Here is a 14,494-nt window from a genome sequence, read left to right on the forward strand (position 1 = left end):
CAACAATGCATCAAAAGATACAAAGCAAAAAACTGCCAGAAATAAAAAGTGAATTCAACAAAGACATAACCATACAGGAAGCCTTTGGCATGTCTCTTCCAGAATTTGTGTGTATGTATGTACAAAAATATTCACAGACGTGCATATACAGATATATGTATGTGTGCATATATAAATATAGTATTTGAGTAACAAAATTAATAAGCTTGGTGTTATATAAATGAAATTGAATTCTTCTCAAATACCCATGGAATGGTTATAAAAATTGATTATATACTAGACTGTAAAGAAAAATTATAGTAAGTTTCAAAAAGTAAACATATTATCCATATTCTTTGACTTACATTACATCTAAGATTTAACAATAAATATAGAAAAAAGTCTAACCTTTTCAAAAAAGAAAACATATACACACACGTACAAACTCACAAGCAATTCTCGGGTCAAAGAAAAAACAAAAAATCTAAACTAAAATGTTTGTTTAAAGACATGACAATAAGAATGCTACGTATCAAAATGTATGGGGTCAGACTAAAGTGGTAATCAGAGGAACATTTATAGTCTTAAAAGCTTACTGTTAAACTAAGAATTATGACAAATGTAAATAACCAGTTACTTAAAAGCTGTAGACTTTTGCATGGATAAATGAACACTGTACTGACTCACACGTTCATTGTGTTATTTATCCTTACAACACCCGCTTTACAAAGGAGTGTGTGTGACCAGCCCCCGCTCACACAGCTGGTAAACAATGGCGATGGGAGTCGAACCAAGCCTGCCTTCCCAGAGTACACCCTGCCATCACAGTAAGACTGCTGCGCTGGACACCATGAGTCATTCATCTGATTTTAAAATAGCTACACATTGTTACGGGAAACCTTTAAATCACAGAAACATATGCTGGGACTTCTCATAGGAACCATTTCCACTTCCATTCTTTTTAGTGGCATCATATTTCCAAAATTTTAATAATTTGAAATAATTTCCTCTGTATAAAAGCTCCAAGTTCGTTGAGTTGAACTCCATAGATTTATTCTTTCTCTTGACCTTTTTTCCTCTCTCCTCTTAAAAATGTAACTCAGCTACGTCCCCAAGGATTCAGCAGTGGCAATCCTGAAAACCCATTACTGCTTCAAACATAACAGAAAGTATCCTCTTGTGCTGAGCAGGAAGTAACAGGCTAAGGAACACGAGGTAGCTTTGTTCCAGATACGAATTTGGTGCAGACTTGAACCCAGCTTGCCTCTGAGTGGCAGAGGAAATGCCTGGCCCAGGAGCAGAGACAGTGAGGAGCAGGACAAGGGAAAGGGAGAGATGAATGCGTCCCAGGGATTTACCCCAAGATGGAAACTTACTCTCCTTACTTCCTGTGATTCTCCCATCAACCCCACAAGTGTTAAAGGAAAACTAAAGCTCAGAGAAATTAAGAAACCTGCCTGAGGTCTCACAGAGAGTGTATAGGATTTGAACCCAGGTCTGTTTGGCTCCAGTAGCTATGCCCCACCCACTCACTGGCCATCAGAAACACAGGAAATCACCATTTTTCAATGAACACCCCCAGCATAGAAGCCCTGCCCTGTTCTGCCCTGGGCCCCTGCGTCCTCCCAGGCCCCTGGCTCTGCAAACAGGCCCGCAGGACCTCACCCCTGAAGGGGCCTGCACTCCATTTCACCCTCAGCCCCTTTGCACCCTGGGGGTGTGGGGAACTCACTACTTAATAAGAGCAAATTCCACTTTTAGAGTGCTTATCACTCTACAAAATGTGTGGACTCCAACACCTGTCCACTCCCCAGAACCAGAAAGCACAGGCCAAGGCCGCGACGTGCTGTGGACGGAGGGGACCTCCCAAAGGAGGCCTCCTGGCCCCAGTGACCAGGCCTGGAGAGAAGCTCCATATAAAGTCTTTCACTCCCATAACAAAAACTCCAAAAGCAGCCAGTCTTCCACAGTTAATACTGCACAAATCCAGGGAAATCTCTTCAGTATTATTAGCCTCTAACCGGGAAGATTTAAAAGGCTAAACCATAATGAAGTCATAAAAATAGCCTCCTCCCTCTTGTACTGTGCCAGTGCTGTGCTAAGCCCTATGCACAATTAGCACTCACCACAACTGTCATTATATATTTACTTGTATCACCCATGCATTGAATGCCTGACTTCCCCATCAGACCCACAGCCCCTCCACGTAGGAAGTGTGTCTTATATCGTGGGCTCAGTTCCCAGCAGCGGAAACAGCACACGGGAGCTGCTGGGTAGACACTGGCTGAAAGAAGAAAAGTGTGAGTGAAGCCATATTGTATTGAATTCAGACAATAACCTTGGGAAGTACATTATTCCCCTCATTTTGTAGCTGAAGAAAGAGACACTTAAAGCTAGATGATGACAATAAAACTGAGCACTTAGTGCCAGACTGAACTAAGAGCTTTGCCCAGACTAGTGACTCCTAACAGCACTGTTGTCAGGGAGGTTTTGTCTCCATTTTGCAGAGGGAGAAACTGAAGCAGAGCGGGTCTCTTCGCTTCTCTGAGGCCACCCAGCTGGGAAATGAGAGGCAGGATTCGAACACAGGTCTGTCCAGGCTGCCACAGTATCAGTCGTTTATTTACTTTTTTCTGTAGCCAGTCCTCTGGTGCCCAGCAGCTAGTGCTAGTGAGGCAAGCTGACCTAAGAGGTCCTAGGCTACAGCTCTCCCTGCCTGCTTTCTCCCTTGGAGTCAACATTCTCCAAGAAGGCTCATGACTGCATTGTGGCCACTACCCCTCCCACATCTTCTATTTCCTCCCACTGCCTCCCTGGCACCCATCATGGTACATCTGTCCAGGTCCCATCGTCAGTGGGCCCACCCAGGCATAGGGGCCCTGCCAACTCTGCCATGTGACAGGCAGCTGCAGCGTGAGTGGGAGAGTGTGGGGCTTGGAACCATGAGATGTGGAGCCCTGGTTCTGCCATGATGGGTGACCTCTGGCAAGTCTTTGCACATCCCAGGGCCTCAGTTTCCTTGACGGTGATGGGGAGCAATGCTGGTGGTTGTGAGGAGTCTGGCCCAGGGCCTGAACCGCTGAGATGCTCAAGCAGCTAAGCTGACCTCACGTCGGCCCCACGGTGAGGCCCTGGGAGGGATGCACTGCTGGGTTTGCCATAACCGGGGATGGCGCCCAGATGCCGACCACGTGGAGGCCACCCACCTCAGACAGGCCAGTGCCAGAGCCTCCAACTGGGTTGGGACGGCACAGCTGCGACATCTCAGCTCCTTTCCTATTTACACAGTTACTGCAGCAGATGACACTGTGTGACTGGCCTTGTTAAGAGGGACAGTAATTGGACCAGCCATCGGCCCTGGCTGCCATGGGGCTGAGCGGTGCCAGAGACCGGGGCTAGATGGGGAGGTGCAGATGTGCTGGAGGGAACAACCATCATAGGAACAGCCACTCTCTGTGACAGGAAAGGCTAGCCTTGCCTGGGTCATGGCATCTAGGTACTCTCATTTCCCTGTTTCACAGATGAGGAAATAAGACCTTAGAGAGGAAAGATGGCACCCAGATCACACAGCTTCCAAATGAGGGAGTCAGGATTTGAATTCCAGCCTTTCTGACTCCTAAGATGTAGTCCAAAGCATGCTGCTGAGTGCTGGGGGCCAGACATCATGGCTGCCCCAGGGACGAGGGCCCAGCCCCAGAGCTGTGGCCTGCTTCCCCCAGGGGCACTGCTGGCAGCAGCATCTGCCCCGTGGCTTGCCCACATGCAGACTGGACCTCCTCTGAGATGCACAGCCACCTAGACACACTTCTGCTCTGCTCCCTCCTCTATGCCCACCCAGGGCCTGTTGTCACTGCTGTGGCTGCAACACAGTGCCAACCAGACTGCCATCGTGGGGCAGATAACAGTGAGCTGCCCTCAGCTCGCTCTGCTACAGATGCCCTCCACAGCTGGGCTGGGCCCAAGCCCAGGGGCTTGTGGCCAAACCCTCTTCCTGACAGTGAGTCCAGGCCCCCCACTGGGTTTTGTCCACAGATGCTCTGACCCCGAGGGGGGAGTGCCAGGCTGTCAGAGGAGGTGCTCTCCTGAACAGACACCTTCTCTTAAGCTGAGGGACATCGTGCCCCATGGAGCAAAGCCCGTGAAGCCGGGCGCTCTCGGCCTGCCAGAGCCGAAGCCCTCGGCTGGCACCGGCTCCACCACAAGCCCGGTGCTCACTGCTCTCTTGTCTCCCACGCCGCCCGTCTCACTTCCATCCTGACTCTGGTTTGGTGTTTCTCACACAGCTATCTATTTAATAAGGAAAATTCCGCTGTGCTGAGGGGAAAAACCCTCCACAGCATAAAATATGCCACATTTCCAACTTACGCTTCCCATTCTCTTCCTCTCTCTATTTTAGAGTTTGAGATAAAAGATGTTTTTCCATGTTCTCCTGCTCTGCCTCGAAAAGATCACTTTCAAACTTCAGAAGCGAGGAGCGCTGGCACCCAGAACTATACTTGTGTGGTTTGATCACATAAACTGTCCTGATAAATTTTAAATGAAACAACAGAGCAGCAGCTCATTAGGCTTTTTTTTTTTTAAAGAGAGCACAAAGCAATTCCATTGACTGCAGGAGAAGGTCTCTCTCAGCGGGTGGCTCAGGCTCCCTGTCAAGATGAGAAGACTGAATGTTAATTAGTACCAGCTAATTAATATCAATCTTGCAAAACATGGGCTACAGAAAAAAAATCCTCATTTAAAAACCATTTCTTATACGGAATGTGCTGCAAGATTACCGACACCAAGACAAATGTTTTCCAGGTCTGCAGAAAGGGGGCGGGCCCAGGCAGTCACATGTCAGGTGGTCAGAGACCACATTTCTTGGACAAGCACATGGCCTCGCTTATTTCACGGTATGGAGGCTCATGAATCACAAAGGCATGTGGGCAATCCTGCAGCCTGCCTAGAATCTAGAGTCTAGGGGTATCAAATCTCCTCCTCCTGGCTCCCCAAGGTAAAATGAGGACATAACCACAGATCCCCTCATGCCATGGGATTACCTGGTCATCTACAAGTGCAATGGGGCAACCTACTCTTTGCAAATGTTCTCCTAAAGAGCTATGGACCACATGGCACATGCTGGTATTCTGACTAGTAGTAAGAAAGGGCATGAGGAGATGGCATGAACTTGGTCGTTATTATTTGACTTGCTTTATGCTGAACATTGAGCTGAGTACATGACGTATATGATCTCATTTAATCCTTCAGTGACTCTTTTACAGTAGAGAAGAAACCAGTACTCTGCTTGCATTCACTCCCAATTCTTTTGGAAAAAAACTCTTCCTTTTCCTTTGGGGGAATTGCACCACCCACACTCATAGTCCATGTGGTTTTGGTAGGTCTAGAATAATTCCACTTCCTCCCCAGCCCCAAAGGTTAAAACAAATTTTAAAAATGAACCATTGGGGAAGAAAGAAAACACTCCAAGTGATTCAGAGATGAAAGACTAAATTAAAGTTAAAATAACGAACTATATACATATAGGATACAGTAAAAGCCACATAACCAGTCTAAGAAAATCCACAGCCTGAAATGCTTATGTTAATAATTAAGGAAGATAAAAAGAAATGAAATTAGTATTCATTATAGAGAAACAGAAAAAAAAAAAGACAAAGCAAAAGAAAGCAAAACAATTGAAATATAAAAGCAGAAGAAAGGAATTTAAAAAGTAAGTCTTGTAGAGTAATAAATAAAATTGGAAGTTGGCTCTTTGAAAAGTCAATAAATGAGACAATTCCTTTGGTATGTATGATGGAGAGAAAAGAAAGAACACACAGATGTACAATGTTAGGGATGAGAGAGAGAATGTGACCTCAACTATGGAGGAAGTGTGAAAATGCTGATATGTGCAATTTTTATGCCAAGATATCTGAAAAGCTAGCTGAAATGGGTATTTACTAGGGAAATATATCTTCCCAAAACTGTCTCAAGAAGAAGCAAAAACCTTCAAGTCACCATTAAAGAGAAAAACATGAACAATATTGAGAAAGGTACTATACTTAAAAAGTACAATACCCAAATGGTTTTGTGGAACCCAGTGATTAAAATAATATTAACTTAAAAGATTAATAAAGCAAACAGGTTTATTATAGGGCAGTGACACTTCAACAAATGATCTTGAGATGCTGACAAGTCATTGATAACTTTAATATCCATTCCCAATGAAGTACTGAGCTAGAAACAGACTTTCATAATGTGATAAAGGATGCGTGTCAGAAAAATTAAAACAATGTTCTTAATATGAAATCCTATTACGGGAAAGAAGTCAGGAATGCCTGCCATACTGCTACCATTTAACACGACTCTGGACACACAAGCTAATGAGATGGACATGACAAAGAAATGTGTTATAAATATTAACCCTTTGGGTAGTACGAATGTTCATGTATGTCCTCGTGCCTCCTGACCATCCAGAGTATGATCATACAAAATTTTTTATTTTAAAAATGTGTAAGGCAACATTAAAAAAAAGCAAATGTATGTTCTTCTTGTTTCCATAAATTGGTTATCAAAGATTTTAAGTTAATAAAACTGGAACTGGAACTAATTTCATTTTTTGAAAAAAAACTCATTCTCCGGGGTCAACAAGCATGAAAAAAACTTACTACTCCAAGGGTTAAAGAGACATATAATATTACTATTATTTTTCAAGTGATAGAATGTTATTATATTAGTTATATAATTAAATAACCTAGGCTAGTCAACTGAAGAATTATCAGTACTAAATAACAGAGTTAAGTTCAAAGTAAATACATACAAATCAATAGCATTCTTATACATCAATAGTTATCAGCTAGAAAATGGGGAAAAAATTAAAAAGGGAGCCATGTACAATAAAAACAAAACTAGAAAACCCCTGGGAGCAAACTTAAAAAGAACTGTGTAAGACTATATGAATAACACTTTTTTGGTAGAAAAAATATATAACATTTATTAAACTTAAATATAAATATATTCTGAGCTTAATTTTTCTTTCAAAAAATCTACTTTAATGAAACAAAAGCATAATTCATACAAATATAAGCCTTTTCTCTTTAACTCTCTGTATTTTAGTTGTCACAATGAGAAGGTAACACTTTGATAATTAAGATAAAAACCCATAAAGTAAAAATACCTTAAGAATATGAAAGGGAGATGTAAAAAAATGAGGAAATATTTACTATTCCTAGGTGGAAAGACTCAACATTGTAAAGATATCAGTTATTGCCTAATGAATAGATGGATTTCACACGACTCCAAAACTCATTCCCAAAGCTCACCTAGAATGAAAACAGATTTTTGAAAAGAAAATCGACAAAGGGGGCTTGTCCTAATTAATGTATAAAATTCATATAATTCAAAAATTGATTTCAAAGTTCACCTAGGAGAACATGTACATGAAACAGAACATGTTTGAAAAGACGAATAAAAAAAGGGACTTGTAAAAATGTGCTATGAAGCTATAGTCATTAAGCAGTGAGGCACCGCCACAAGATCAGACAAATAAGCCAATGGCACAGAGTAAGGAATGCAGCTGAAATTCAGTGACAGACAGAGGGGCATTTTAAATCACTAGGAAGCCCTGGCCGGTTGGCTCAGTGGTAGAGCGTCGGCCTAGCGTGCGGAGGACCCGGGTTCGATTCCCGGCCAGGGCACATAGGAGAAGCGCCCATTTGCTTCTCCACCCCTCCGCTGCGCCTTCCTCTCTGTCTCTCTCTTCCCCTCCCGCAGCCAAGGCTCCATTGGAGCAAAGATGGCCCGGGCGCTGGGGATGGCTCCTTGGCCTCTGCCCCAGGCGCTAGAGTGGCTCTGGTCGCAACATGGCGACGCCCAGGATGGGCAGAGCATCGCCCCCTGGTGGGCAGAGCGTCGCCCCATGGTGGGCGTGCCGGGTGGATCCCGGTTGGGCGCATGCGGGAGTCTGTCTGACTGTCTCTCCCTGTTTCCAGCTTCAGAAATATGCAAAAAAAAAAAAAAAAAAAATTAAATCACTAGGAAAAGGATGGGTCCTTCAATAAATGGCACTGGGACAAATGGTTATCTATTTAGGAAAATATAAAGCTGGATGTCTACTTCATTCCTTAAAACTGAATAAATTCTACCTGAATCATTACCAGCTAGAAGCAGCGGTCATTGGGACTTAGATGTGAGCTGCAAAGTATAGAATTGTGACAACAATTCCAGTGCCATGCAGACTTTTCCTGGATGTGGACTTTTCCTGGACTCCTGCTCCTTGTGACAGCTCCTAACAGACTGAACGGGGGTTGGGTTGCATTTTTCAGGGATTTGGCATGGTGTTGGGGCCAACTTGGACTTGGTGAACATGTTAAGGACACTACTCTTTTATGGATTCTTGCTGTATTGGCCAAGAGTTTGCTTAAAGGCTTTAATCATTGTAAAAAAAAAAATAGAAGACTAGATAAAGAAGATGTAGCACATATACACCATGGTATACTATTCAGCCATAAGAAATGATGACATCGAATCACTTAAAACAAAATGGTGGGATCTTGATAACATTATACGGAGTGAAATAAGTAAATCAGAAAAAACAAGAACTGCAGGATTCCAAACATTGGTGGGACATAAAAACGAGACTAAGAGACATGGACAAGAGTGTGGTGGTTACGGGGGGTGGGGGGAGGGAAGGAGGGAGAGGGGGAGGGCGAGGGGTGGGGTACAAAGAAAACTAGATAGAAGGTGACAGAGGACAATCTGACTTTGGGTGATGGGTATGCAACAGAATTGAATGACAAGATAACCTGGACATGTTTTCTTTGAATATATGTACCCTGATTTATTGATGTCACCCCATTAAAATAAAAATTTATTTATAAAAAAAAAAACTGAATAAATGCTAGATAAATTGGGGACTGAAATCTCAATAGTACGAATACTGAAGTAAAAGAGAGGAGAACCTTTTTATAACCTTGAGGTGCACGAAGGCTTATGTGTGACGTGAAACTCAAGCCTTGAAAGAAAAGACCGGCACACTCTGCATGATCGAAGACCTTACACCAGCTTGAAAGTCAAAGGTCAAAATGGAAAAAATATTTACAATTTAAAAGCAGTCAATAGTTCTAATATATAAAGACCTCCTGCAATAAAGGCAAATAATGTTATAGAAGATGATCAATAAAGATGTGAAAGTTGCCTGAGCCTCATTAATAATCAAGAAATTCAAATTAAAACAAGTTTGTTTTTTGCTATTTACACTGGCAAAGGTCAAAAAGGTTGATAACACATGGTGTTGACAAGAGAGTATGGAAACAGTCCCTCTTCATGAGGCCGACTATAGCACAGAGTGATAGACATTCCTGGGGGTAGAATTTGGCAGCATCTACCAACAATTTCTACTACGTATTTTCCAGAATCCAGCAATTCCACTTGTAATAATTTATTCTATAGCGCTATAGCAATATTCCAACAATTGGCAAAATAAACAAGGAATGTTTATTGTACCATGGTTTATAATTTATAATTGTGAAAAATTGCAGGATTAGATAAAGGATTTTTTTTAATCCAAGCAGAAAAATATGATGCAGCTGTTAAAAGGCTAGAATACATTTCTAAGAACTGACATGAAAAGTTATCTATGATGTGTTTTTAAGAAAAAGAAATCAAGTATGATTTTGTAGGCAAGAGAGAGAGAGAGTGGGGGAGACAGACAGAGAGAGAAAATATATTGCCCAAACAGTTAATGGTAACCATCATTAGGGATAAAATGTTAAGATTATTTTCTGTTTTATAAAATTTTATATTTTTTCAGACTTTAGCCACAAATATGTACTACTTAAAAAAAATGTACTACTTTTAGAAATATAAAAGAGCAAGTTTTTCCTTCCCTGCCACCCTCCCTATTAAAGAGGCAAACACTTTGTGGGCAGGGAAAAGGTAGGCAATATTTTATGCAAATGAATTTCTGAACATTTTTAGCTCTGTTTGAAGACCTAGTCTTCAGGTTTCAATTTAAAGGCTACAGACTTTTACCAACTGCCATGGAATCTACAGGTCATTGTCAATGCTTCATTATCTCCTGACTTCTCTCCTTGTTTTTGGTCTCCACTTCCAACCCACCCTGCACCCTGTGTTCTTTCTAAAACCCAATCAGGCCGTGCCCTTGCCCAACTTAAAACTACCCAGTGACTTTCCATGCCAGTGGCAAGGGTTCCCAGCCTTCTGGGTCCTGCCCACATGAGCATCTCCGGCCCTTTCGCCCACTCTCCTACAAGACACTCCAGTCTCGTGGGCCCCTGCAGCTCCCTGGATGAGCCCTCTGCTTTGCCGGCTCTGAGCTCAGTGGAGGCATTTCCTCCCCTTGCCCACTCGACCTCCTCCTCCTCCTGCTGTTAGCTGGTCCCTCCTGGGCGCTTGGAGCAGGTGCCCTTTCCTCGATGACAACGTTTGTCACATACTCCTCGAAGGCAAGGGCTATGTCTTACTACCTCTGCGTTCTCAAGGGCCCAGCACTGAGCCTAGCACAAGGAGGGGCTCAGAAAATGAATGTTTGGGGAACGAACGGACAGGATGTGCAATCTTGACTCGCACACATATAACTCTTCAGTCTGGCCTCTGAAATTCCACTGTTCAGTGGGAGAGTGCTTATAGCTGCCAGGCACCCCACTCCTCCGCCCCCAGCAGGGTCAGCCTTGTGTTCTGCTATCTCCAAGCTAAATACCCACATTTCTCTGAGTGCTATAAAGGACTTCCAGAGTAGCTGACGTCACCAAAAGGAAATGCAAGATGATTCCCCCAGTGAAAGCTTCGGAAACCTGCCCCACATTGGGTAGAATCGAGGCTGCCCACGTGCCAAGGAAAACACTCTGAGCTTGTCTTTCCAACCCTGGCTCACAGATTCGCTACTGTGTGCAGAAAGGCTCCCTGGACGTCCGAGGCCACCAGGATCCCGGCCAGAGAGTGAGCTCATGGCCGGCTCACTGCTTCAATCACCAAAGTATTTTCCACTTCCACTAAGGCGCTCATGCATCTGTGACCACACTTCACCTAGTCTTTAAGTGTAACAAAAAATAATGGAGGCAAAGGCAAAACTGTCAGATTTGGTCATTACTCAATGGAAACTGTAACAAAACACGACATTCTAAACCTCAATCTCCAAACCCTGCATTCTCTGGAAAACAAGCAACAGATTTTCGGAGAGTTAGCTAGATCCAAACTCATGTTCACTTTCTTAAAGCAAATTCTGTTTTGATTTTGCTGAAATGAAACACTGAAAGGCTCCTTGGGCCCCTTTGGAGGAAGAAACCATCTGACTACTAATTTATTTGTGGATTTTAGGTTAGGTGTTATGATCTCTCCTTGCCTTGCTCAATAGAGATGACAGATGCAAGTCCCTACAGGTCTGTCCCAAAAACCTGCTTCAGGCACCAGCGGCTCCTCTTGCTCCCCAGTGGGGGCCACATCTGTGGCTCTGCCCTTCTCCAGGACACAGTGTGTCCGGCAGGCGTTCAGCTCAGACAGATCCAGGTGGCCCAGGGTCAGCTAGCCTTTGCCCAGCCCTACCCTATGGTCTGGGTGGGCCCGTGATGCTACGCCCACCAGGCCTGTGAACCACTCACCAGGGCAGGAGAGAACTCAGGCCCACCGGTGGGAGGCGCCTGCTGGTCTGGGATTATGCTGGTGGGTGGATGGAGGAGTAAGGAGAGCCAGGTCACTGGCTGGGGTCATGCTTTAGACTGAAGGCCCACTCACACCTACTCTTGCGCTGCCTCTCCCCAGCCCACTAGACTCAACTCTTGGGAAACTTGACTCCTGGATGCTGGGCTCCTGGTCTACTCCTTGAGGTGCAGTCTACTCTGGTTCTCCAGCTCCAACTTCACTCAGTCCTGGCTCCTCCCCCTCTTCACAGCTCAGTGCAGTTCCAGCTGGCTCTGGGGCCAATGCTGCTCTCATCAGGACACTATTGGCTATACCATCATGGGATGTTTTCAGGGAACAGAGAGGTCAAAGTGGCAGAGAAATGTGTTTGCTGACCATCGGAAGTGGTGAGGAGCAGGAAGGAAGGTGGCAGATCACTGCAAGGACACAAGGTGATGTGCTTAGGGACCAGCCCACTCGCTGATGTCCAACATCACTGTGCAAGGACATTAGTGCTGTAAATACTCACTGAGTGCCTCCCATGCTCAAGGTACAGAGGAGAGCCTGATCCCATGAGGTGTCCAGGGTAGCAGAAGCATTCAAAAGTGGCATTAACTACACAAATAATGAAGGACACAAAACTGCTGAAAAGTAATACTCTAGTACAGTGATTTTCAACCTTTTTTGAGCCGCGGCACATTTTTTACATTTACAAAATCCTGGGGCACACCACCTACCAAAATGACACAAAATGACACTCTAACAAAGTACATATTATACATATAGTTAATAATATAGTTTCTGAATGTATTTATACTCACTTAGTGTGAAACCTGGGCCTATTTCGATGAACACAAAAGGGATATCCTGGCAGGAATGGTGGAAAGACATACACGAAGCTCTTCCTCAACAGTTCTCAGTCTCTCTCTGTTTTTAGTTTTTATTGTAGTCAAGCTTGAGAAGCTCAGCTCACATAGATATGTGGTTGAAAACGGGAGCAATGTCAAAAAAGTTTTGTTGGCCAGAATGGGGAACTCCTTGGCAACAGATAACCAAAAACTCTCCAAAGGAAGATCAGCAAACTTTAGCTTTAAAGTTAGATAACATTGTGATGCATTGTATATCACCCTCTGCGGGGGCCTCTTTTAAAAAGAAAAAGGTCAAATATCTATATACACCATCAGGACAGACATAACCAGCTGAGGCTGAGGCTTCAACTAGTGGTGGCAACATTTACCTCCAGTCCTGACCGGGATTAGAAATCGGGACCATGGGGAGGAGTAGCAGCTTCAACTACTCGCCCCGGCCACACAATGACAAGTGCGCGGCAGCCCAAGCAGGGACCTTCCTGGGTGTGGATGAGAGGCGGCCTACTATTGGTTCATCGCTAGTGGTCAGGATGAATCCTAGAAGGTGATTGGTCAGTGAGCGTTCCCTGTGCCTCCACTCTTCCTGTCGCTGATAGCTGGAGGGATTGTGAGGGGAATGTTTATGTTCGGATGGAGGCAGCTGGCGGCTGGCCGGATAAATAGCCTTCCTGGGCCGTAGTTTGGGGACCCATGTTTAATTTCCCCACAGCACACCTGACCATGTCTCACGGCACACTGGTTGAAAAACACTGCTCTAATACACACTTACTTTAGAGAATTATCCTCAGATGCCAGCAAGAGACCCAGAGAAACCAGCGGTATGCAACAGACAGAAATGGGTTAGTCTCCTCTTTAACACTTGGGGGGTTCATCAGTATGCTCTCTCCTGCTTTAGCTACTCAACTCCAGAGATGTTAAGTAACCTGCCCGAGGTCACTCAGCACATACATGGCAGAGGTAGGATTTGAGCTTAGGTCACTGGGCTTAAGGCCCACGCTCTTACTTACTACGGTGTATGTGACACATACAGCTCAATATGTATGTAAGAGGATAATATTAAAACTTGAGACATCTGTGCGCAAATTCTGGCACTGTCACTTATTTGTTCACTGTGGTCCTGCATGATCACACTACTTTCTCCAGCTGGGAAATGGAGGCAGTACCTGTAACTTTCCCGCCAGGTGGAAGCAAAGAGGAAGGGAGAACATACGCATGAAAGGACCAGCACAGCATCTGGATAAAGCGAGCACTCGGTGAAGACTCTTGAGAAGAAAACTCTAAGAAATGGGCTACATGTCTGTTTCTGGAAACCTCCCAGAAGAGACTAAACAGCCTCTCATAAAACCCCCTTTGACTTAGCACTAAAATTCTTGTGGTTAGAAAGGAAAGATGAAACATATCTCACCCGCTAACACTAACGGACAGCCTTATTGCTAGAATCTAGGAAAAACTGAAATATGCTATAGGCAGAAGTAGAGGATAGAAACTGAACAAATCTAGACCTGGTCTTCTGAAATGGAGACAATTTGTTCCTTCCGGGGCCTGTCCCCGGACTCAGGGACACAGGGCTATACAAACTGGAAACCTTGGGTCAATGACTAGCACAGTGCCCAGCAGGAGCTGGTCGGAGAAGCTCTGGCATGTCCAATCTGGCCCTTTCCCTCCATCTCTTCACACCCATGTACAGACTGCTGCTCCCAGAAAAGAACTGGGGTATGTGTCCAGGGTGTAACCCAAATATTCTACCTGCTGATAAACCCCGAAGATGACAGATTTGACCTTGTGTTGGGCAAACAAGTGTGTTAGGCTTGCTCGCTTGTAGTTGACCTGATTGATACATGAGCGCAGGGCAGAGCCATGTGTGTATTGTCTATGTAGGGCTGCAGGTGCTTGCCCTCAGGGCGGCAGGTTGTTGATTGTGGATTGCCTATTGCCATTGGGAGGGGCCATTTTTGCTACTGTTTGCTGGAGCAGTTTTTTCTCCCAGCCTGTTGTGTTTGTAAGTCCTGAGAGAGAGAGAGAAGCAGTGTGCC

General features: G+C 44.5%; 1 protein-coding gene across 13 annotated transcripts in view; it reads right to left on the reverse strand.

The window, feature by feature from the left end:
• RALGPS1 (Ral GEF with PH domain and SH3 binding motif 1) overlaps positions 1-14,494 on the reverse strand; it is a 331,320-nt gene that overhangs the window by 53,306 nt on the left and 263,520 nt on the right. The gene's annotated exons all lie outside the window — the stretch shown is intronic.

The sequence above is a fragment of the Saccopteryx leptura genome, chromosome 2 (assembly GCF_036850995.1).
Source record: "Saccopteryx leptura isolate mSacLep1 chromosome 2, mSacLep1_pri_phased_curated, whole genome shotgun sequence".
NCBI classification, from domain to species: domain Eukaryota; kingdom Metazoa; phylum Chordata; class Mammalia; order Chiroptera; family Emballonuridae; genus Saccopteryx; species Saccopteryx leptura.